Consider the following 24127-nt stretch of genomic DNA (forward strand, 5'->3'; position numbering starts at 1 on the left):
CTCTGTATTTACTTTCATGCAGTCTTCTCTTTATGGTAGATTTGGATATTGATACGCCGACCTCCTGGAGAGTGTTGGTCACTTGGTTGGCTGTTGTGAAGGGGTTTCTCTTCACCATGGAGATTATTCTGCGATCATCCACCACTGTTGTCTTCCGTGGGCGCCCAGGTCTTTTTGCATTGATGAGTTCACCAGTGCTTTCTTTCTTTCTTTCTTTCTTTCTCAGGATGTACCAAACTGTAGATTTTGCCACTCCTAATATATGTTAACTGTATATGTTATTACGTAATAGAAAAAAAAGGTGAGTAATCCCTTTAAAAAATGTATCTGCATACTTTTTATTGTTTTGCACAGTGTATGTATAATTCAGGGGCAAATCACAGACTCCAGTATAAGGCACCAATATTACAAATGGCACATAGTAGGCAGGGGCATAGTGACACCTTTTCCTTTGGTACCCCAAGACCCTCAAGTTACGCCTCTGTTAAACCAATACCTATTGGATCTAATTCTCCGATCAATACCATGATGAAGAATGAGACTAATGATATAATGCTACACCGCGCTTTATTGCAGAGCATTACTGATTATCAGACATTAATGCTAACTCTTCATTAATTAATTGGAGTGACTGAGATGGAGCTGATTAAATCTGGTCCGGACTCTGGAAATGACTTCACATCATTATTCTTTTCTATAAATTATTAATTCCTGCACAGTACGGCCGCTGATGCCAGTATTCTCTTTTAGATCTATTTTTACAGTCACTTTGATTTGGCGACAGGAAGGAAGAAATGACACAAATCCGTCAAACTCAAGGTTCCATCCTCAGAACCCCTGTGACTCTGGATACTATTTTGTGCATGCTTGTAGATCTGTGTGCTAACTTTTTATATTTTTTCCAGAAAAGTTACAACTTTTTCATAAAGGGAGTAAAACAGTACCTAAGTCTTTAAAGTCAAGGTTGTCATTATGTAAGGAGATGGACATACTGCGCACATTCCGCCTTGAAGACATGAGTACTGTTATAATGTATAATGTGTATTGTGGTAGGGGGTAATGTAATGTGTATTGGGACATGTATTATTAGTGACTGAGTTGCAGTTTAACTGAAAGTAGAGAGGGTTAGGGTAAATAATTGGGATTAGCCCGGAGTGGGAGTGGCTAAGGTGAAGGGGCAGAGACAGTTTCCTGTCAGGAAGTTAGATCGAGCCCAGCATGCCACAGAAGCATACCTAAGTTCTCACCAGACAGCAGAGCCGCTTGATGTGGGTGTCCCTGACCTGAGTGGAGACCGAGGCAGTGAATAGCATGATCCTGAAGATTCATCTGTGGAGCCGTGAGTCCTAGGGAGACAAAGAACATACAGGATAACAGAGGATACCACCTTGCGCCATGTTACGCTTGGCGTAGTTGGCAGATTTGGAGTGGATGGACTGTATCCCCATCCTAAGGACTGATAGGGGGACAATGGATTATGCCCTTGACGTAAACAGGCAACACTTAAAAGGAAAAACTTTGCCATGTCATGTTGGTTTTAGGGCCCTTGCTAAAAAAAGGCCAAATCAAGCCGAAGTACTGGTGTCAGGCTAGGAAAAGAAAAAACAGAGAAAAGATCTCAGATTGTCTCGATTCCGGGATCTGTGTTACTCTTAAAAAAAACCCTCCATATTGGCTAACATATGTTGTGTGCGATGATATGTATTGGTGTACTTCAGGTTTTGCATGGCAAAGGCCAGTCATCATTAAAGAAGGGGGAAATGTAAGGAGATGAACATACTGCCCACATTCCCCCTTGAAGACATAATTACTGTTATAAAGTATAATGTATTGTTGTAGTGTCTATTGAGACATGTGTTATTACTGGCGGTGTTGTAGTTTGACTGATAGTAGGGACATTAAAGGTTAATGTCTAGCCCAGAGTGGGAGGGGATAAAGTGAAGGGACAGAGACAGTTTCCTGTCATGAAGTTAGATAAGGCCCAGCGGGCCATAGAAACATACCTAAGGTCTGACTAGTCAGCAGAGCCGCGTGTGATCGTTGTCCCTGACCTAAGTGGAGACTGAGGCTATGGATAGAGTGATACTGAAGAAGCTGAGAGCTAGAAGAGAGAGGATGTGCTGCATCTCCATCCAGTGCCATTTGAGGAGCCTTGTGTCCTAAGATAATATCGCACCGGATAACAGAGGATACTGTCCCCGCAACGTTACAATTGTGACATTGTGGGACTTTATGACTTTTTAGTGAACAGAGGCAGAAGTTGGGTAATTTTAATCGTGCTATCTTATTGTTAGGCGGCCCTGTGATAAGCTGTCCAGTTTCACAAAACTTCGGCTAAGTAATTTTACATTCAACCCATTCCAATAAGCTTCTGACTACGAAAGTTAAAAACTTCTCTCTGTCAATAGCTCAATCTATTGGCTTATAGAACTGGGCTTCAGCCATATAAAATAAGGCACATGGAAAGGGGTTGTCCAGGATTACAATAATGAGTCTTCTTTCCAATAACAGTACCTGGTATTGCGGCTTTTCCAAATTTATTACATTGAGCTGCCATATCTTATGCAACCAACAGTCTCAAGTTTCTGGAAAAAAAAAACATATTTTTTTTAAAATCTTGGACAAATTCTTTACATGGAGAAGAATTCCAAATATTGTGTGTGAAATTATAGATGTATGTGACCTCAGCATCTCAGGAGCGGTGGACACTCACACATCTGGCTATAGACAGTTTTATTGTAAGATCACCAAGAACTCGGCAAATTAAAAGCTGACAATACGGTGGCTCTTCCTGACGTATGTAGAAAATAGGGAGAATTTACTCCTAACCACTGGCTGTAGTTCTTTTTATATAAGGCGGCTCAGACAGGTGATAAATATCCTGGAGAAACAATGATCAGGAGACTGGAGATTATATCACATGTCACGTGTTGGGTCTCGCCTAGAACATTTTTTTCATTGAGCACTCTTGGGTACTGCCCCTGTATCTGTTAGATGAGAGGCAGGACCAGGGTGGAATTAAAAACAATATTTGCGTCACAACTGCTGGGCTGATCATTCCGATCCCTGACTGTGTAATCCCTTAGATGCCTCGGTCAATAGCGTCTTAGTAATTAGACAGATGGAGCAACCTTTGGCCAGGGTCACACTTGCGAGTGCAATGCGAGAAGTTCGTGCGAGTCTCTCACATCAGTACCCGACACTGACTTCGGCACTCAGGACCGGAGAGTGCGACTGCATGTATTTCTATGCAGCTGCATGCTCCGGACCCGAGGGCAATGCCGGGTATTGATGTGAGAGACTGTGAGGTCTCCTGCCATAGAATTTAATTTCACTCAAATGTCAACGGATAGGTCGTGCTGACACTGATGCACCCTCAGCCTGCAGGACAGCTTGAATGTCTTTTGAATTTGATTGGCGCGGCTTATCCACCATGCAGACTATCCTACGTTGCAACCTTTCATCAATTTTTTTCTTTACCTTCCACATCCACGGAGATTAGCTAGAGTGCCTTGGGTTTTAGGGTATGTGCACACGTCAGGATTTCTTGCAGAAATTTCCTGAAGAAAACCGGAAATTTTCTGCAAGAAATCCGCATTTTTTTTTGCGGTTTTTTTTTTAGCATTTTGCAAGCGTAATTAGCTTGCAGAATGCTAAAGTTTTCCAAGCGATCTGTAGCATCGCTTGGAAAACTGATTGACAGGTTGGTCACACTTGTCAAACATAGTGTTTGACAAGTGTGACCAACTTTTTACTATAGATGCAGCATCAATAGTAAAAGATAGAATGTTAAAAATAATTAAAAAAAATGGTTATACTCACCTGCAGGCGTCCGTTCCTATAGATGCTGTGTGTGTTCAGGACCCTCGATGACGTTGCGGCTTGTGATTGGTCGCTGAGCGGTCACATGAGCGGTCACGCGACCAATCACAAGGCCGCGACGTCATCGCAGGTCCTGAACACAGACCATCAAAGGAACGGAAGCGGCAGCATGCCTCCGGGGCCAACGAAGGTGAGTATATCACTATTTTTTATTTTAATTCTTTTTTTTTTACCAATTATACGGTGCCCAGTCCGTGGAGGAGAGTCTCCTCTCCTCCACCCTGGGTACCAACCGCACATAATCTGCTTACTTCCCGCATGGTGTGCACAGCCCCGTGCGGGAAGTAAGCAGATCAATGCATTCCTAGGTGTGCGGAATCCCCGCAATTCCGCATTTTTAATGAACATGTTGCTTTTTTTTCCGCGATGCGATTTTTCGCGGAAAAAAATGCAACATTTGCACAAGAAATGCGGAATACACTGTAAATAATAGGAGGCATATGTAAGTGTTTTTTTTGCGTTTTTATCATGTTTTTATGGCGAAAAAACGCAAAAAAACCCGCGAAAAATACTGAACGTGTGCACATGGCCTTAAACTTCTTGATTATGTTGCATACTGTGAACAAAGAAACATCAAGATCTTTGGAGATGGACGTGTAATCTTAAGATTGTTGATATTGTTCAACAATTTTGATCCTCAGACAGTTCTCTTCTCCTCTTTCTGATCTTCATGCTTAGTGTGGTACACACAGACACACAATGCAAAGATTGAGTGAACTTCTCCCTTTTTTATCTGCTTTCAGGTGTGATTTTCATATTGCCTACACCGGTTACTTGCCACAGGGGAGTTTGAACGAGCATCACATGCTTGAACAAAGTTGTTTACCCACAATTTTGGAAAGGTGCCAACAATTTTTTCAGGTTTTCTGTGAAATTATGTCCAATTTTCCATTTTTTCTCATTTTTTTTTTATTAACAGAGGAAATAAACATGTGCCTAACAAAAGGTGTAATCATAATAATTTTCTGGACAAAATACTTCACAGTTTAAAGGGTGCCCACACTTTCGGCTATGACTGGAACCCTGCCTTTCACCTCTTCAAACAAGCAACTTTACAACCTTCATCTCCTCATGACCCAACAATCCACCTTTGAACCGCTCCCACAAGAAGTCTCCAAGCCCCTAGCTTCTTCTTGTTCTACTGCCTCCACCATTGACCTTATTCTATCTCACCTCCTCCAGTCCCTCTCTCCCGGCTGTGAAGGAACAGATGATTGGCCTCAGGGAGACCAAAACATCCAACACCGCGGAGACACCATCACGTGTTTCTCAACGCAGTGATCCAGAACACTGCCCCCATCCCTTATGGGAAATATGCAAATGCATGTAGGATAGCTGCGGAGACACCATCACGTGTTTCTCAACGCAAGCAGTGAATAGCCAGGCCTTTCCCCAGGAAGGAACAACCACGGGAAGGGCAGCATCCAATAAAGGAAAACATCCAATACAGGAAAACCACCTATGCCAAGCATGGTATCCATCCACAGACAGCTGTTTCGGGGTGTTTGCCCCTCATCAGTGTGGAGTAGGAATCTGGCTATTAGGAGCAGTGCCTAGTAAAAGGCTGTGAAGGAACAGATGATTGGCCTCAGGGAGACCAAAACATCCTCTCTCCCGGCTGTCACCATTTACCTAACTAAAATATGTAACTTCTCTCTTTTGTCCATTATCTTTCCCTCCTGCTTCAACCACGCCATCATAACCACTTTACTAAAAAATACCACATCCCTCAACCAGAACTGCGCTGCTAACTACAGAACAGTCTCTAATCTAACCTTCATCTCTAAAGTCTCTCAGATAACTTTTTTCCTGACCCTTTACAATCTGGTTTTCCTTCTTCCATGCTACTTAAACTCTGGATTACAAGGAGAGAAGGGACACTATTGGGCAGACTGAAGATATGAACAAACTATTTTATATCAGATGTCTCTGTTCTCAAAAAAGTACGACATAATGATCAAGGGAGATTTTAACTATCCAGACATTTGTTAGGAATCTCTTTCAGGCAAAAAAATTCTAGTCATCTCTTGGTGACAACTTTATATTTCAAAAGGTAGACGAGAGAACAAGAGGATATGCAATCTTGGACCTAATTCTTACCAACAAGGAGGAAATGGTTGAGGAAGTAAAGGTGGCTGGGAATTTAGGAGGAAGCGATCATGCTATCCTCGAATTTTGGATTACAAGAGGAGTAAGACCATCAAGGACTCAGACTTTAAGGTTGTGTGACACCCCAGGGCCCTGGTCATCACAGTGGCATTGCTTTCCTCACGGGGAGAGTGATGTTACGTTTGGAAGCGATGAAGGAGATCTTTTATCAGGTAACCACAATGCATATAACATGTTCACACTCCAGTCCAGAAGGGGGAACTCGAAGCCTAGTTTAAGGTGAACTCCCCTATAAATACATCCTGATGTGGAGGGAAAGAGTTCAGTTTCAGTTTCAGTTCAGGAAAGTGAGAGACACAGAAGAGAGCAGACCGACAGAGAGTGTCAGAAAGTCTGAAGGGGCCGTATGGTCTAAAGCCGAACATAGTCCAGTGAGTGTGCAAGAGAGCGAAGCACAGGAGAGGATATCAGGGGAGACAAGCTAAGAGCAGGCTGCCTCCCTCTGAGGCACAGATAACCGGTAGCCGGACCACCGAGGTTGTAAGGAACTCTACGACTTACAGCAGAGACCGGCAGGATAGCTGAACTCCAAGTTACCTGTCCGCTTTAATACCCAGGAGGCATGATGACAACCATAGAGCCCAGGGCATGCTAGAGTCCCTATAAACAGGCCCAAGTCACCAGTCATACTGGTTATGTCCTATCGTATACGGGGGACAGAGAGAGAGAGAGCATCTGTGAGGACCTTATCTGAAGCCACAGGCAGTAAGGGACTAGAGCACCACCGCACTAGAGGTAGGCTTTTAACTCCACTTGGTAAAGGGGACTCTGGATTCGCTTCCAAGCTGGCCGGACCCTGCCTGCCATGTGATCTGGTGCCCTAGACTGTGGCTGCCTGAAGTCTTCAGTAAACCAGGTAAAGAGACTGCAAACCTGTGTCTTCGTTCTTTACTGCACCTTTCACCATCATCTTCCATCTAAACACTGGGAGCCCTGGGGATATACTTCACCTGTGGGAAGTTACACCATCTAGCTGCGATAATATCACCCCAGAGGACATCTTAGAGCAGCGTCGGTCCCCACTGACCGAACACCACAGGTGGTGTCACGAACATAAACTTTATTGCCTTTAAAGACCTTTCCCTTTTACATGGGCATCCAGGGCCATGGACCGGGTCACCACTGTGACATCCCCCTGTGAACACCGGACCCGGTACCGAGTACCCCACGGCCCTGGCAGGGCAACTCAGTTGCACTTCAGAAAGGCAGATTTTAATGTACTCAGAAAAAGGGTAGGAGGGTCCAATGCCTGGATGTTCTGCAGGACAGAAATGTGCAAGAGAAATGGGAGATTTTGTTAAATGAAATTCTCACTGCACAGTCAGTAACAATCCCCAAAAGAAGGAAGAATTGGAAGCATTTAAAGAAACCAGGATGGTTGAATACAGAACTTTAACACTTGTTAAAAAAAAAGGAATGTGTAAGGAAAGAGGGGGTATATCTAAAGAATAATATAATGCAGTCTGCAGGGAATACAGAGACCAAAAGCAATAAAAAAAGGATTTTGGGGGTATATGAAAAGCAAAAGAAAAGTCAAAGATGCTGTATGATTTTTACAGGATGTAAATGTTGAAGTGGTCATGTTTTCCCTATTTTCAAAAAACTAAAGAAGATGGAGGCAGGAAATTACAGGCCTGTGAGCCTTACTTCTGTACCAGGAAAGATCTTTGTAAAAATATTAGACAGCATGTATGTTAGGCTAGGGTCACATTGCGTTGGGCAATCCGTTAAGCGCATAGCGCTAGCGGGTTGCGCTAACGCAATGCTTCCCTAGGGTCCGCGTTCGGCGTCCCCGCTAGCGCAGATCCCCGATCTGCACTAGCGAGGAACGGACCTCGGGCGCGCCGCGGACGCTGCAAGCAGCGTCCGAGGTCCGTCACTCAAATGACGCAACATCGCTAGCGCCCGCCCAATGTGGGCGGGCGCTAGCGACGCGCTCACTATTACAGGCTATGGCGGCGTTAATGGACTACGTTAACACCGCGTTATGCCGCGGTGTAACGTAGTCCGTTAAACGCGGTCACATAACGCAATGTGACTCTAGCCTAAGTACTTGGATAAAAATGCAGTAATTAACTAGAGCCACCATGGGTTTGTAGCAAACATGTCATTCCAGACTAATCTAATTTCCTTCTATGATGGAATAACTGACTGAGTGGATTCGGGAAATGCTGTAGATAGAGTATATCTTGACTTCAACAAAGCATTTGATAAAGTATCTCATACTAACCTTATTGAAGAAATTACCAAGTATGAGATTAACAAGGCTACGGTTAGGTGGATTCATAACTGACTCAGTAATTGTACTTAAAGAGTGGTGATAAATAGTTGCACATCCAATTGGAAAAGTGCTTCAAGTGAGGTACCATAAGACTCTGTTCTAACCCCAGTGTTGTTCAAAATTTCTATAATGATTTAGATAAGGGAACCGAAGGTAAAATAATCAAATTTGCAGATGATGCAAAGCTTGGAGGGATAGCTAACGCTAGAGAAGACAGAGAAAGGATTCAGAAGGATCTAGATAAGCTTGAACAAAGGGCAGTGACTAATAGAATGGTATTTAACAGGGGGAATTGCAAGATTCTACATCTGGGCAAGAATAAGGAAAATTACATCTACAGAATGGGACAAATAGAACTAAGCAACTGAACGTGTGTAAGAAACTTGGGTATACTAATAGATTACAGACTGCACATGAGTCAACAGTGTGATGCAGAAGCAAAAAAAGGCAAACAGTTCTAGAATGTATAAAGAGAAGCATAGATTCTAGATCACATGAAGTAATTATTCTCCTCTACTCCTTCTTGGTCAGGCCTCATCTGGAATACTGTGTCCAGTTCTGGGCACCACATTTTAAAAAGACATTGAAAAGCTGGAACAAGTTCAGAGAAGAGCTACCAGGATGGTGAGAGGACTGCAAAGTATGTCCTACAAGGAACGAATAAAGGATTTGGGAATGTTTAGCTTGTAAAAAAGAAGGCTAAGAGGAGACTTAATAGCTGCCTACAAATATCTGAAGGGCTGTCACAGTTTAGAGGGATCATCAATGTATGGAACAGGCTGTCACGGGAGGTAGTGACATAATTTTGAAAACTGAAGACCTCCAGAACAGCAAACAGTGGATCCACAAGGGTGATGGAAGGTGAGTATGTCTCCATTTCTTATTCTAAAAACATCTACACCTAAAAAAAACTGCATCACACAAGTCCTTTAAAAAACGTGTTAGAAACTTGAATCAAATCAAATTATTTATCCTCCATGGTGAATGCCTTAAAAAATCCCTAAAAAAACTAAAAAAAATTTGAATATATAACTTACAATCTCACACTCCACAACATCTCAAATTATTTTGTATATTTTTCTAATTTGTGTAAATGTACATTTACAATTGATTTTTTTTGGAATACCCAAAAGTAGGTCATTTCATATTTTTATTTTATTTTTTTTGCATGATCAGTTCTGTGACTAAAAGGGTTTTACACGACGAAGCTGATTAATAATTAGAAACCATTAGTCTCGTTTTAAGATCCTCATAATATAGTCATTAGCCAAGTCCCCTAGGTTTGTTTCTCATTCCTACACTGGGGTATGATGTCATTAATCTCCTATCAACCACCCAGATGGGGATTTAATTCAGCTTGGATCAGGAATTAAAAGATTTACTTCATTAAAGGAGCTGTTTATAAAGCAGAAGAAAAATCATGACATGAATAAGAAAATGGCAAATTTGTACTTCTAGAAAAGATTGTTGCTGATCAGTAGCAAATTTTGGTCTATGAGGCCCAAACATCTTTTGACTCAAATTTCTGTACACATTTTTCAATATGTTCTAGGTAATAAAAGGACAAGTTCAACAAAGGTAGGCTCCGCGATTTCAGAGCAGGACTCTTCTGCATTAGAGCCACGCCCAGTGGACACTTCAAGGTTCATTTGCATATGTCACCGAATTCTTTTGATCTTCAGTGGATTCCAAATACTGGGTTAGTCTGGGAGCAAAACGCAGAACCTAGATCAGATGTCACAAAAAAAGATCCGCTAAATAAATTTAGACCCCTCAAATATGGCAGACCCTCCCCCCCAGCCCGGAAGCCCCGCTCATGAGCTGTGCCTGCTTGAAATGTCATTTATAGACCAAGAAGAAACTCAACAATCTAATCTTTTTTCTTAAAGGTGCATTTATTGCACAACTTAATATACTTTAATCTTTTTAACCTACAGAATAACGTTAACTTTATTAATGCAGCAGATGAAACAATTTTAATACGTTAATAAAAGTTAAATATTGCCTTATATGTGCCCCAAAATGGCGCCACTGACAAATACGAGACCTCATACAAAAGAAATCCAAGCCCTCGTACAGCTAAACTATTGTAAAACAAGTAAATAAATGACAGTTCCTAGTTGCGATGATGAAAAAAGCAAGAAAAGTTGTTCAGTAATTAGAGGAGTTGTTCGGTCAAAACTGATAAGTCTGCAGTCACTCTGTATAACTATAAGTTATGACTCCCCCATCGCGCAATGTGCACTACAAGGAGTCATCGGCTCCAGACCCGGGAACAGAGGGTGTGTATGAGTTATAGATACTCCTGACCAGTGGGTGCCGCCTCGCTGCCCATACACTTGTATTGAGCTGAGGCCGCGCCCCGTCTAGTGAGGAGGCTGGCCAGTGGGCGTGTCTGCATGGAGAGCAAGGCCGCAACCACTGGCCGAGTCTGAAACTGGCGAAACTCACAGTGCACAAGCTGGGGGATTCCTAAGTCTAGAGTCACACAGAGTGTCTGCAGACTTATTGTTTTTTTTGACAATCCCTCTAAAGGTAACATATCATCATAAAATAACCTACTGTATAAATCAAGTTTCTGTATTAAATGTATACTGCTATACATGGCTGATAACATTGAAACCACCATTCACAATAAGTGGTGTCACAGCTCACCTCCTCCTCCTGTACAATGACTGATAACACCTCTATATACAGTAGATAACACAGGATCCACCATTCACAATAGGTGATGTCACAGCTCACCTCCTCCTTCTGTACAATGACTGATAACACCTCTATATACAGTAGATAACACAGGATCCACCATTCACAATAGGTGATGTCACAGCTCACCTCCTCCTGTACAATGACTGATAACACCTCTAGATACAATAGATAACACAGGATCCACCATTCACAATAGATGATGTCACAGCTCACCTCCTCCTGTACAATGACTGATAACACCTCTATATACAGTAGAAAACACAGGATCCACCATTCACAATAGGAGATATCACAGCTCACCTCCTCCCCCTCCTGTACAATGAATGATAACACCTCTATATACTGTAGATAACACAGGATCCACTATTCACAATAGGTGATGTCACAGCTCACCTCCTCCTGTACAATGACTGATAACACTTCTATATACAGTAGATAACACAGGATCCACCATTCACAATAGCTGATGTCACAGCTCACCTCCTCCTGTACAATGACTGATAACACCTCTATATACAGTAGATAACACAGGATCCACCATCCACAATAGGTGATGTCACAGCTCACTTCCTCCTTCTGTACAATGACTGATAGCACCTCTATATACAGTAGATAACACAGGATCCACCATTCACAATAGGTGATATCAGTCATTGTACAGGAGGAGAAGGTGAGCTGTGATATCACCTATTGTGAATGGTGGTTCCTGTGTTATCTACTGTATATAGAGGTGTTATCAGTCATTGTACAGGAGGAGGAGGTGAGCTGTGATAACACCTCTATATACAGTAGATAATACAGGATCCACCATTCGCAATAGGAGATATCACAGCTCACCTCCTCCTCCTGTAAAATGACTGATAACACCTCTATATACAGTGGATAACACAGGATCCACCATTCACAATAGGTGATGTCACAGCTCACCTCCTCCTCCTGTACAATGACTGATAACACCTCTATATACAGTAGATAACACAGGATCCACCATTCACAATAGGTGATGTCACAGCTCACCTCCTCCTCCTGTACAATGACTGATAACACCTCTATATACAGTAGATAACACAGGATCCACCATCCACAATAGGTGATGTCACAGCTCACCTCCTCCTTCTGTACAATGACTGATAGCACCTCTATGTACAGTAGATAACACAGGATCCACCATTCACAATAGGTGATATCAGTTGTTGTACAGGAGGAGGAGGTGAGCTGTGATATCACCTATTGTGAATGGTGGTTCCTGTGTTATCTACTGTATATAGAGGTGTTATCAGTCATTGTACAGGAGGAGGAGGTGAGCTGTGATAACACCTCTATATACAGTAGATAATACAGGATCCACCATTCGCAATAGGAGATATCACAGCTCACCTCCTCCTCCTGTAAAATGACTGATAACACCTCTATATACAGTGGATAACACAGGATCCACCATTCACAATAGGTGATGTCACAGCTCACCTCCTCCTCCTGTACAATGACTGATAACACCTTTATATACAGTAGATAACACAGGATCCACCATTCACAATAGGTGATGTCACAGCTCACCTCCTCCTCCTGTACAATGACTGATAACACCTCTATATACAGTAGATAACACAGGATCCACCATTCACAATAAGTGATGTCACAGCTCACCTCCTCCCCCTCACTTCACAATGACCTTTGCACAGGCTGATCAGATGCTTTAATGCAATAGATAGGATCTGAGTCAGTTTATTGCTGCTCATGTGCGTGTGATACTATGAGTTTAGAATAGCGACATATGGCGAGTGAGGAAATTGAAACCTTTCTATGTTATTTCACAGAGATTGTAATATATATATATATATATATATATATATATATATATATATATATATATATATATATATATATAGTTTATAAAAAAATCTTATGACACCTTTTCTTGTAACGATGAAGGGGGTTAAACAAAATGTGATGCAGAGAATAGTAGAAATTACCCTGCATATTAGGCTTAATATTACCGTAATACCAGTAATTAATAGCGCTGGCGATGGTACGATGTGCCCTTTGGTGGACGTCTCCTCGTCTGCACTTGATGTCTGATTAAATAGAACACCGGGCTTTTCTCCTAATGAAGCAGACATTTCTGGCCCCGTCTACAGGAGATGAAGCCTTTACCACAAAAAGAGGTTAATTTGTGGAATGCAAAAACAAAATGCAATTATGTTTCAATTTAGTAAGAAATTACTTCATTTACATAATAGATGTAACTTAACAATTGCTTTCCCTAATGGAGTACTTAGGAGACGCAGCTCGAAACTCCGAGAGTTAATGATACTTATGATATATGTACAGTACATACAGTATCAATATGTAAGCAATGTATGCTTTATGTTTTACATATAATCAAAAACACTAATTTATATATATATAATTATAGAGAGAGCTTTTTATTATTATTTATCTATATATACTGTACAGTTTTTATTTATTTATATATTTAAATAGAGTTTTTTATTTTATATATTTTTTTTGTTTTAATTGTTATTTATTAATGTATTTTTTGTAGCCTCTGGGTGCTGCCATTTCTATTTGCTTGTGTGTAGGTGTCACTGCACGCAGGGCCGGTTTTAGACAAAGTGGGGCCCTAGGCAAAAAATTTAAAGTGGGGGCCCCAAATGATAACATTGCACTGTGGCCCCCATATTTAGGGGCCTTATATCGGCCAACGGGTCTGGTCTGCCACTACTAGCTGTACGCAGGGGTGTTGCTAGGGTCAGAAAAGATTGGGGGCCCAAGACAAAGAGTTGCCCCCAACCCCCTCTTAACTTTTTTTTTAACTCTTCAGATAAAACAGTGCTAACTCTCTGAGAACAGATAATGTAGTAGATGTCACCTGCAGTCCTATGTAACACCACAGATAGACATAGCGTTTCAGACTAAGACTATGTTCACATGCAGCATTTTTTTTTCAGTAGCCAAAACCTTTTCTATTAGCAGTAAAAATGTTGCGTTCAAACCCCCTGTTTTTCAGCTTGTTTTGTGGTGTTCTTCACACTTTTTTGAGCTTTTTTTTGGAGTGAGGATGTTTGTTTTGTCTACAGTATGTTTAAGGCCACGTTCACACGTTGAGCGTTTGGTCAGTATTTCACATCAGTATGTGTAAGCCAAAACCAGGAGGGTGAGAAATACCGAAGTGGTGACGGGTTTCTCAGGGTATGTGCACATGTTGCGGATTTTGCTGTGGATCCGCAGCAGTTTGTACAGTACCATGTAAATGTATGGAAAACAAAATCCGCAGTACACATGCTGAGGAAAATACCGCACGGAAAAGCTGTGTTGTATGTTCTGCAGCATGTCAATTCTTTGTGCGGATTCCACAGCGTTTTACACCTGCTCCATAATAGGAATCCGCAGGTGTAAAAACGCTGTTGAAAACCGCACAAAAAACACGGTAATTCCAGGATAAATCTGCGGTAAAACGGAGGGGATTTAAAAAGCGCTTTAGTTCTGAAATCCAGTCAGAAAACAAACAAGCGCCTTCAGGAGATTTCGGAAATCTATGTTTTGCTGGCACTTTGAAGAGCAGCTTTTCGCCATGTTCATATGCAGAATTTTTGCAGCTTTTTCTTCTGCAAATAAGAAGTTTACAGCATTTTACAGCACAAGCAAAAACTGAGATTTTCAGAAACCTTCTGCACACCCTTTTATTTTCCCCTGACTGAATTTCACAACTGCAGCGTTTTTTAAATCTGCAGCGTGTCACTTTCAGCAATTTTTTTCACCCGTAGAAAGCAATGAAAAAGTTTTAAAAATGCTGCAAATGTTGCAACGTTGTTTTTCGCTGCGTTTTTTGTGATGTGAATAACACTAACTTTATTAAACATGTACTGTAGACAAAATGCATTCTGTAAAAAAACAAACAGCAAAAGCTCTAAGGGTGTGTGCCCACAATCCGTAAACGCTGCGGGTCGGCTGCTGTGTACTTGTGCAGCGTCCAACCCGCAGCGGCCACATGTTACAGTATAGTGGATGGGATTTCAAGAAATTCCATCTCTACTATGCGCGCACCGACACCCGCACCTCACCCGCAGAGACGGACATGGGGCGCGTCTCTCCAGGCTGCAGCATGTCAATTTATATGGCATAGACACAAGTCTCTGCAAGAGAAATCTCACCCCTGCAATGGATAGGACACAGGGATTCCGCACAGATCAATGAACACATGCGGAATCATCTGTGTTCAAAACATGGCAGCACTTTGGACGCAGCATCATGTCCGCTGCATCCAAAGTGCTGCCATTTCCGGATCCTCTGCACATACCCTAAAAAATGGGTGCTTTGAAAGCAGTGTTTTTACTGCCAAGAGAGCAGGCTTTGGCTGCAAAAAAAATGCACCAAAAACGCTGATTCCTATGCACACCTGTACTATATATGTGTATGGTTTACCCTTATTGTTTCACGTGGGAATTCATTTATTTCTCTATAATAAATGCCCTGATTCAGCAGACAATATTCCTGTCTTGTGTCATCCAGACAGTAGTGACAGCAGGTCGCCCTGTCAGATTACAAGCAGTGACTGTGGTCAGAGCCCATGCTGATCCCTGCTGTATGCGACTGTGAAACCTGATCCTACAGCAAACAGCACAGAGCTCCGGGACCACATGAGTAAATCACAACACTGAGGGGGTCTCAAGGGGGGTTTGGGAGAGACGCCACTGCTGTACACCCTGTGGGCACTTCATACAGGGGCTGCAGAGGTAGGGGGCCCCCTTTCTAGGTGGGGGCCCCAGGCGTCTGCCTGGTCTGCCTATGCCAAACGCCGGCCCTGACTGCACGGCACCTACAGAAGAGATAGGGAATAGGAGTCGTTGATCGGTCTTCATCCCTGTCTTCTATTAGTTGTAATTGCGCACACTCACTGGCATGAGCAGTGTGCAGCTGGAGCGACTGCCTGACTCCTTGCTTTCCGAGCCTGGTGCTATACGATGAGCTCCTTGTTTCTTTTCTTCCCTCGACAGGATACCACTGATAAGACCATCAGTCAGAACGCTGCAGGGTCATGCTGTCAGATGTCAGCTTGACCCCGCAGAGATACTGTCACCCGCAGAGGTGACCCATGGTAAAAAAATTGACCGCAGGTCAGCAGGCATGGGCTTATGAAAGACTACTCCTCCCACCAGGCTATGTCTGCTGTCACTGATAACAATGATGGCAGGAGCCGCTGATGGGAGAAGTAGTCTCTCGTCAGCTGGCTCTTGTGCTCATACTCAAAAAAACCCCACATTTAACATAATTACATACATATTCAAATAAAAATAAAAAACATTATACTCACCTAACACCAAATCCTGATGCCCTCGTCTCCTAGAAAAAATGTAAAATAAAAAACAACATATACACACCTTAACGCCCAATCCCTGATGCACATGTCTCCTAGAAAAAAAACAAAAACAAAAAAAAACACCATACTGTATACTCACCTGTCCGCCGTAGTCCACATAATCCTGAGTGTCCCACGGCGATCTCACGTGTAGAACAGTCACATCAGGAGATGTGACTGCTCTACCCGGCCGAAGGCGGTGCACTGTCAGGACGTAATCGCTCCCGCAGTGTATAGCACTGAGCTGCCATGAGAGAGTTCACTGGGGTTCATCAGCTGATCAGCTCCGGTGCTCTCCCTTACGACACCACCGCTGTGTGAGAACTTTCTCACGCAGCAGTGGTGCTGTAAGGGAGAGCACTGGAGCTGATCAGCTGATGAACCCCGGTAAACTCTCTCATGGCAGCTCAGTGCTATACACTGCGGGAGCGATTACCTCCTATGTCAGTGTATAGCCGGCTGTCTTTGAGAGCAGTCACCACAGTGACTGCTCTCAAAGTGATCAGGATCGTCGCTTAGTATTGAGGGTGTCGGGCTGACATCTTTCATTACTAAGCCTAGGGCTTGGTGTCAATGACAGCTGCTGACACCAAGCCCTAATCACATTACCCTGATGATACTGCATCAGAATGAAAAAGGTGTTATTGAACTAAGAAATTACATCACAAAACTTTTTGTTAATATCTTTATTTAGCTCAAAAAAGCTTTCATTGCTGTACAAAAACTCAAGCAAAAAACGCATACAAAAACGCACCAAATATCGCAGCAAAACGCGTGTTTTTACAACAGCATTTTTACTGCCAAGATATGCAGAAACCTTGCAGAAATTTCTGCAAGCAAATGCTCAACGTGCGCACATAGCCTAAGAGCTTCAAGATGGAGTTTCTATCTCTAAGGACTTAGGGAAGCCCTGCTTTGAAGAGATCAGCATTCCCTAAGAGCTTCAAGATGGTGTTTCTGATTACCGCATATACTCGTGTATAAGCCGAGTTTTTCAGCACATTTTATTGTTCTTTAAATGCCCCCCTCGGCTTATACACGAGTCACGGTACAGAAAGCCGGCGGGGGAGGGGGAGCAGTGGATGCCAGGAGACAGCGCACACATCATACTCTCCTACCTGCACACCCTCTGTGCTGGCACTGCATCTCGTTCCGGCCTCCAGCGCCTGCCTGCAGCTCTTCCTGTGCTCAGCGGTCAAGTGGTACCTCTCATTAAGCTGATGAAAATGGATGCGTCTCCACTCCCATAGGCGGAGCGCATATTCATCAACTTAATGAGCGGTACCACATGACCGTTGAGCACAGAAAAATGCAGGCAGTCGCCGGCGGCTGGAATGAGATGCAGTGAGAGCACCCAGGGTGCGCAGGTAGGCAAGTATGATTTTTTTTATTCAATAGGTAACATGCACACCCCTAGGGATAGGGAATAAGGAGGCATGCGTACAGGGACGGAACCGCTGAGGCATTCATACCAGGACAGGGAAGGGGAAGGCATGCGTACAATGACAGGTACAGGGGAGGCGTGCAGACAGGGGCAGGGACGGGGAGGCATTCATACCAGGACAGGGAAGGGGAAGGCATGCGTACAATGACAGGTACAGGGGAGGCGTGCAGACAGGGGCAGGGACGGGGAGGCATTCATACCAGGACAGGGAAGGGGAAGGCATGAATACAATGACAGGGACAGGGGAGGCATGCAGACAGGGGCAGGGACGGGGAGGCATTCATACCAGGACAGGGAAGGGGAAGGCATGAATACAATGACAGGGACAGGGGAGGCATGCAGACAGGGGCAGGGACGGGGAGGCATTCATACCAGGACAGGGAAGGGGAAGGCATGAATACAATGACAGGGACAGGGGAGGCATGCAGACAGGGGCAGGGATGAGGAGGCATTCATACCAGGACAGGGAAGGGGAAGGCATGAATACAATGACAGGGACAGGGGAGGCATGCAGACAGGGGCAGGGACGGGGAGGCATTCATACCAGGACAGGGAAGGGGAAGGCATGCGTACAATGACAGGGACAGGGGAGGCATGCAGACAAGGACAGGGATGAGGAGGCATTCATACCAGGACAGGGAATTGGGAGCAATGCATAGTAGGACAGGGATGAGGGGACAATGCATACCCGGCTTACACTCGAGTCAATAAGCTTACCCAGTTTTCTGTGGCAAAAGTAGGTGCCTCGGCTTATACTCAGGTCGGCTTATACTCGAGTATATAAGGTATTATGGATTAAGTCCAGCAAGGACCCTTCTTCTTCAGTCTCAGGACGAACTGGTATCATGTTACATCTGAATATACCGTATGTGCTTATATTTAAATAGCCTTATAGAGGTCCAGTTACTTAGGAGAAAAGGCCTCTTCTGTAAGAGACACTTCGAGAGTTGCTCTGAGTAGGTGATTACTAAAGTACTGGCACAACACTGTCGTTTTATTGATATATGCACAGAAAGGGTTAATTGCATTGTACTTTCCTCACATATACGGTAACTGTTAATTCTGTTTAAAGGGACTCTGTCACCTGAATTTGGAGGGAACAATCTTTAGCCATAGGGGCGGGGTTTTCGGGTGTTTGATTCACCCTTTCCTTACCCGCTGGCTGCATGCTGGCTGCAATATGGGATTGAAGTTCATTCTCTGTCCTCCGTAGTACATGCCTTACACTAAACAAACGGGGAGGAGTGATGTCAGTGGGGACTGCCCACCAGGAGCTGACACAGACAGAAGAGGCTCCTGTGCAACAATAATATATGGGACTTTGGCAGTCCAATTGCTCATCATAATATACAATTTCAACTGGTTTGGAGTTAGTAGTGGCCCCCTTAGCTCGTGGATGCACCAATGATATGTCTTTCCCTGCTGACCAACTTTTCAGCTATCATAATGCTAGTGAGCATTGCTAATTTTTTGGGAGTTTTTTCGGCAAATATATGAAGCTGTTCCCCTTAATGTCTAAAAATGAAGATATGTTATATATCCTTTTTTTATTTTCTCACTTTGAAAAAAATATTAGTTGTTTGGAAATAAGAAAAAAAAGTCTTCATTTCCATAAAAAAAAAAAGTTAATTAATAATAAATAAATAAATATGATATATACATACATAAGACATTCCCTGTGTTAAAATTGCATCACCAATAAGAAAAAGTCGCAGAATTATGGAAGTCACAGGGTAGAGTTTTTACTGATCTGCAGAGGATGAAAAAATGGAAACTAGTTTTTGAAACCTCTTGATTTATTTAGCCTGGCGTATGAGCGATGATAGCGATGCCTCGGCTGCTATCAGTGAGGTTAGTAATGGTCGTCTGAGGCTGAATGCACTTGGGAAAATCTTCAAGATAATTTTTTTTTATTATTACTATTATTATTTTGTCCAGTGTGGAAAGTTATGAAAGTGTGCAAATCCGTTTTTTTAGGGATTCGTCTTCATTACTGTTAAAAAAAAAGCAATTGAGTGTGATTTCTAAACCCCTGCTTCTCCTCAGTCTATTTGCCTGCTTTCAGCTGCATTGATATTAGATATACCTTGGGAGTACAGATGATGGCAGTGATGGGTCAGCACCTGTGTCTTCTTATGAGGCTTCCTTCACATATCCGGTGTTTTCTTACGAGTTATGTCTGTGATTTTTCCAGGATAGCACTCATACCTGTTACAGTCTATAGGACCATTCACGTACCCAAGTCTAGTCACGTCGACATGTCTGATTTTAATTCGACAGTAAGATCAAATTCGGAAATGAAAGTCAATGGATCAGTGAAAAAAAATCGGACCGCGCTAAAATGATATCCGAGTGATGCACAATTTTCAAGGACGGTCAGAAAGGCAAAAGTGAAGAAACGTTTTTTTTTCCTTTTTATCCATGTATGAGAAAAGTTGATGATGCTCAGACCACACTGTGATCCGTCTGTTTTTCTTGTACGTGAGGAAATCAGACATCTGAATGAGGCCTGAGTGAGGCTTCTGCAGCAGTACACCCAGAGGAGGAGACAGGTGCTGACTCTTTCACTGCCATCATCTGTACTCCAAATGGGTAGTTTCTGCAAAAAGATCGGGGTAAAGTTAAGGTTTGGGAGATACTTACATGCAATACTAATAAAGTGACGTACAAAGTTTCCTAACTTTCTAAGCTGGGCCAAATTATGAAAAAAAGAAGAAAGTTTACCTATTGTTGAAACCCTAACCCCAGAGCCACCTTCTGGGAGCGGTTTACATAGATGCCGTCCTCCCTCTGACCAGGAGCTCTGGGAAATCCAGGACAGTTGATATTGCACTTATGAAAGTCCTTGATGAATGACGGCAAGTAGAAATCTTAGAATAATCTGTTAGTAATTAGAAATTGTGTAATTTCTCATTATACAAAGATCGAGAATGATTTGCTGAATACCCGGTGGGGTTTATTCCGGTTCTCCAGGGGGTCAACTCTGGATCCCGGCTGTAATCCATCGCATTTTGTTTTACTAGAGTTTCTCTCCATTTTGCTTATCTTGCTTCATTTACAGTTTCCTGCCAATATAAAAGGGAACAATAAAATGGCAAATAATGAATTTCTTGGGGGAAAAATAGCTCTTCTATTACCCGGGCAATTCACCGGTGATAAGTGGGATGGGGCCTTTGAAATCTTTTCAGATTATTTTAATAACAAAATAGGATCAGACTAATCTTTGGGATTTATGTGTCGGGACTATCAACATTTCATTCATTCTTACATGTTTCATCTACATTTTCCGAAATGTTATGGGGTTTTGGGTACAAAATAATAACGTATTGCGGCATCTACTGACAAAACATGAATGAAATCCTTACAGATATGTATACGTGGGGAACCATGGGTCACATTTATCACAAATAATGCCCAGTATAGTATACAGTAGATTGCAAAAGTAGTCACCCACTACGCTTTTTACCTATTTTTTTTTTACATTACAACATGGGTTTAAATATTTTGTAATCTGATTTGTGTGTGATGCATCAGCACTAAATAGTCTTAAGTTCTTGAAGTGAAGTGAGAAAATTATAGGCATAAATTAAATTTATGGGATCAAATCAGGGCAGCCCCTGGTGCAACCGGGCAAGTGTCGGGGTTTTGAGCAGGATGGGGGGAGTTAATATGGGGCTCATTATTCTGTATGGAGCAATATATGAGGCTTATTATACTGTATGGAACATTATATGGCGTCCCTTATCCTGTTTGGAGCATTATATGGGGCTCATTATACTGTATGGAGCATTATATGGGGTTCATTATTCTGTATGGAGTGATATGTGATACCCGTTATTCTGTATGGAGCAATATATGAGGCTTATTATACTGTATGGAACATGATATGGGGTCCTTTATCCTGTTTGGAGCATTATATGGGGCTCATTATACTGTATGGAGCATTATATGGGGTTCATTATTCTGTATGGAGTGATATGTGGTGCCCATTATTCTGTATGGAGCAATATGTGAGGCTTATTATACTGGATGGAACATTATATGAGTTCCATTATTCTGTATGGAGTAATATGTGGTGCCCATTATACTGTATAGAGGACTATACTGTCTGGTTTCTGAGCTATTGTCGAATTTACAATAGATATTACTCATGTAATGTAAGAAGTAAGTGAAATCTTTGGCATTGTACCATACCTATATTTCTCTGCCGTATCTGTGCATCATGAATTGTGGTATGTGATAAAGGGGCCCACTGAGACTCTTTTGCCTGGGGCCCATGAAAACCTGGAGCCGGGCCTGGATCAAATAACTAAAAATTGTCATGTGCATAAGTATTCATCCCTTTTGGTGTGGCGCCCCTAAAGTTTGTGGTGCAAGCAATTACCTTCATAGGTCACATGCTTAGTGAGAGGACGTCCCCCTGTGTGTGATCTAAGTGTCACATGTCTGTCAGAACATACACTTTACCTTTTCTGAAAGGAAACATAGGCTGCAACACCATTAACAAGAGGCACCACTAACCAAACACCATGACGACCAAGGAGATCGCCAAACAACATCATGAAGACCAAGGAAATCTCCAAACAACACCATAAAGATAAAGGAGATCTTCAAACAACACCATGAAGTCCAAGGAGATCTCCAAACAAGTCAGGGACAAAGTTGAAGAACAAGTCAGGGTGGGGTTTTAAAAAAAACATCCCAATCTCTGATGATCCCCCAGAGCACCATCAAATCCATTATCATCAAATGGAAAGAACATGCTACCACAACAAACCTGTAAACAGAGGGCCGCCCACCAAAACTTTCAGTTCTGGCAAGGAGGGCATTAATCAGAGATGCAGCACAGAGACTAAAGGTAACTTTGAAGGAGCTGAAGAGTTCCCAAGCAGAGACTGGAGTATCTGTCCATACAACCAAAATAAGCCATACACTCCATATAGGTGGCCATTATGGAAGAGAAAACAATCCCACTTGTTTCGAGTTTGCCAAAAGACATTGTGGAGATAGGTGTTGTGGTCAGATGAGACAAAAATTTTATTTTTTCTCCACCAAGGTAAACACTATATCTGGAGCCACACCAACAAAGCTCATCACCCCAAGAACACCATCCTCACATTGAAACATGGTGGTGGCAGCATCATGATGTGGGGATGATTTCCGGCAGCGGGACAGGGAAAATGGTCCAAGTTGAGGGGAAGATGGATGGTGTGAAATACAGGGATAATCTTGAGCAAAACCTGTTTCAGTCTTTCAGTGATTTGACACTGGGACTGAGGTTCACCTTCCAACAGGAGAATGACCCAAAGCAACACTGAAGTGGTTTAAGGGGAAACATGAAAATGATTCGGAGTGGCTTAGTGAAAGCCCAGACCTTATTCCAGCTGAGATTTTGTGGTCAGACTTGAAGGAGCTGGAGCAGCTTTGTCTTGAGGAATGGGCAAAAATTCCAAAGGCAAAATGTGAAAAACTCATAGAGACTTATCCAAAGTGACTTGTAGCTGTTATTGCCACAAAATGAGGCTCTGCAAAGTACTGACTTTAGGGGTCTGAGTAGCTATACACACTGAAGTTTTCAGTTATTTTGTCCTATTTGTTGTGTGCTTCACAATAATAAGAAAACCAAATGTTCACAGTTGTAGGCATATCTTTTACATGAACTGATGCAAACCCTCAAAAAACCTTGTGAAATTTTGAGATAGCAAAGCACAAAAAATGGCAAGGTGGTGAATACTTTCGCAAACCAATTCTGAACTGAAAAAATTCAAGCAGAACAAAATTTGCACCAACACGGAACAGACAAGCGATAGTTCCGGGCACACAAATGAGAAGCATCGTTCTGTAGATATAACCCTTTTCTCCCGCTGTTCCACCAACACCAATTCCTCATTGATCACATCACATACATCATTCAAGCAACCTCTGCAGCCAATCACTTCCCATACATGCAAGTGTCACCACTAAAGCCTGTGATTGGCTGCAGTAGTCACTTGAATGATCTATATGATATCGCTAACTGCAGGTTCCACCAGAATGGCAAACATTTAACTTTTTTATTTTATGATGTTTCTTGCTTTTAGGCTACTTTCTTAAAGGAGTGGTCCACTACTGAGACAACCTCCTTCTTAAATTCTACATTCCCCAATGTAAAATAAAAATACTCTATGGTCACTTCCGATACAGACACCATTAAAGCGATGTGGTCATCGGTTCTCCCGAGGCTCCAGTGACATTGTTAACCCATGTGAGCACTGCAGCACTGGATCTGAGGTAGATCATGTGC

This window comes from Ranitomeya variabilis, chromosome 3 (genome assembly GCF_051348905.1).
Source record: "Ranitomeya variabilis isolate aRanVar5 chromosome 3, aRanVar5.hap1, whole genome shotgun sequence".
NCBI lineage: Eukaryota > Metazoa > Chordata > Amphibia > Anura > Dendrobatidae > Ranitomeya > Ranitomeya variabilis.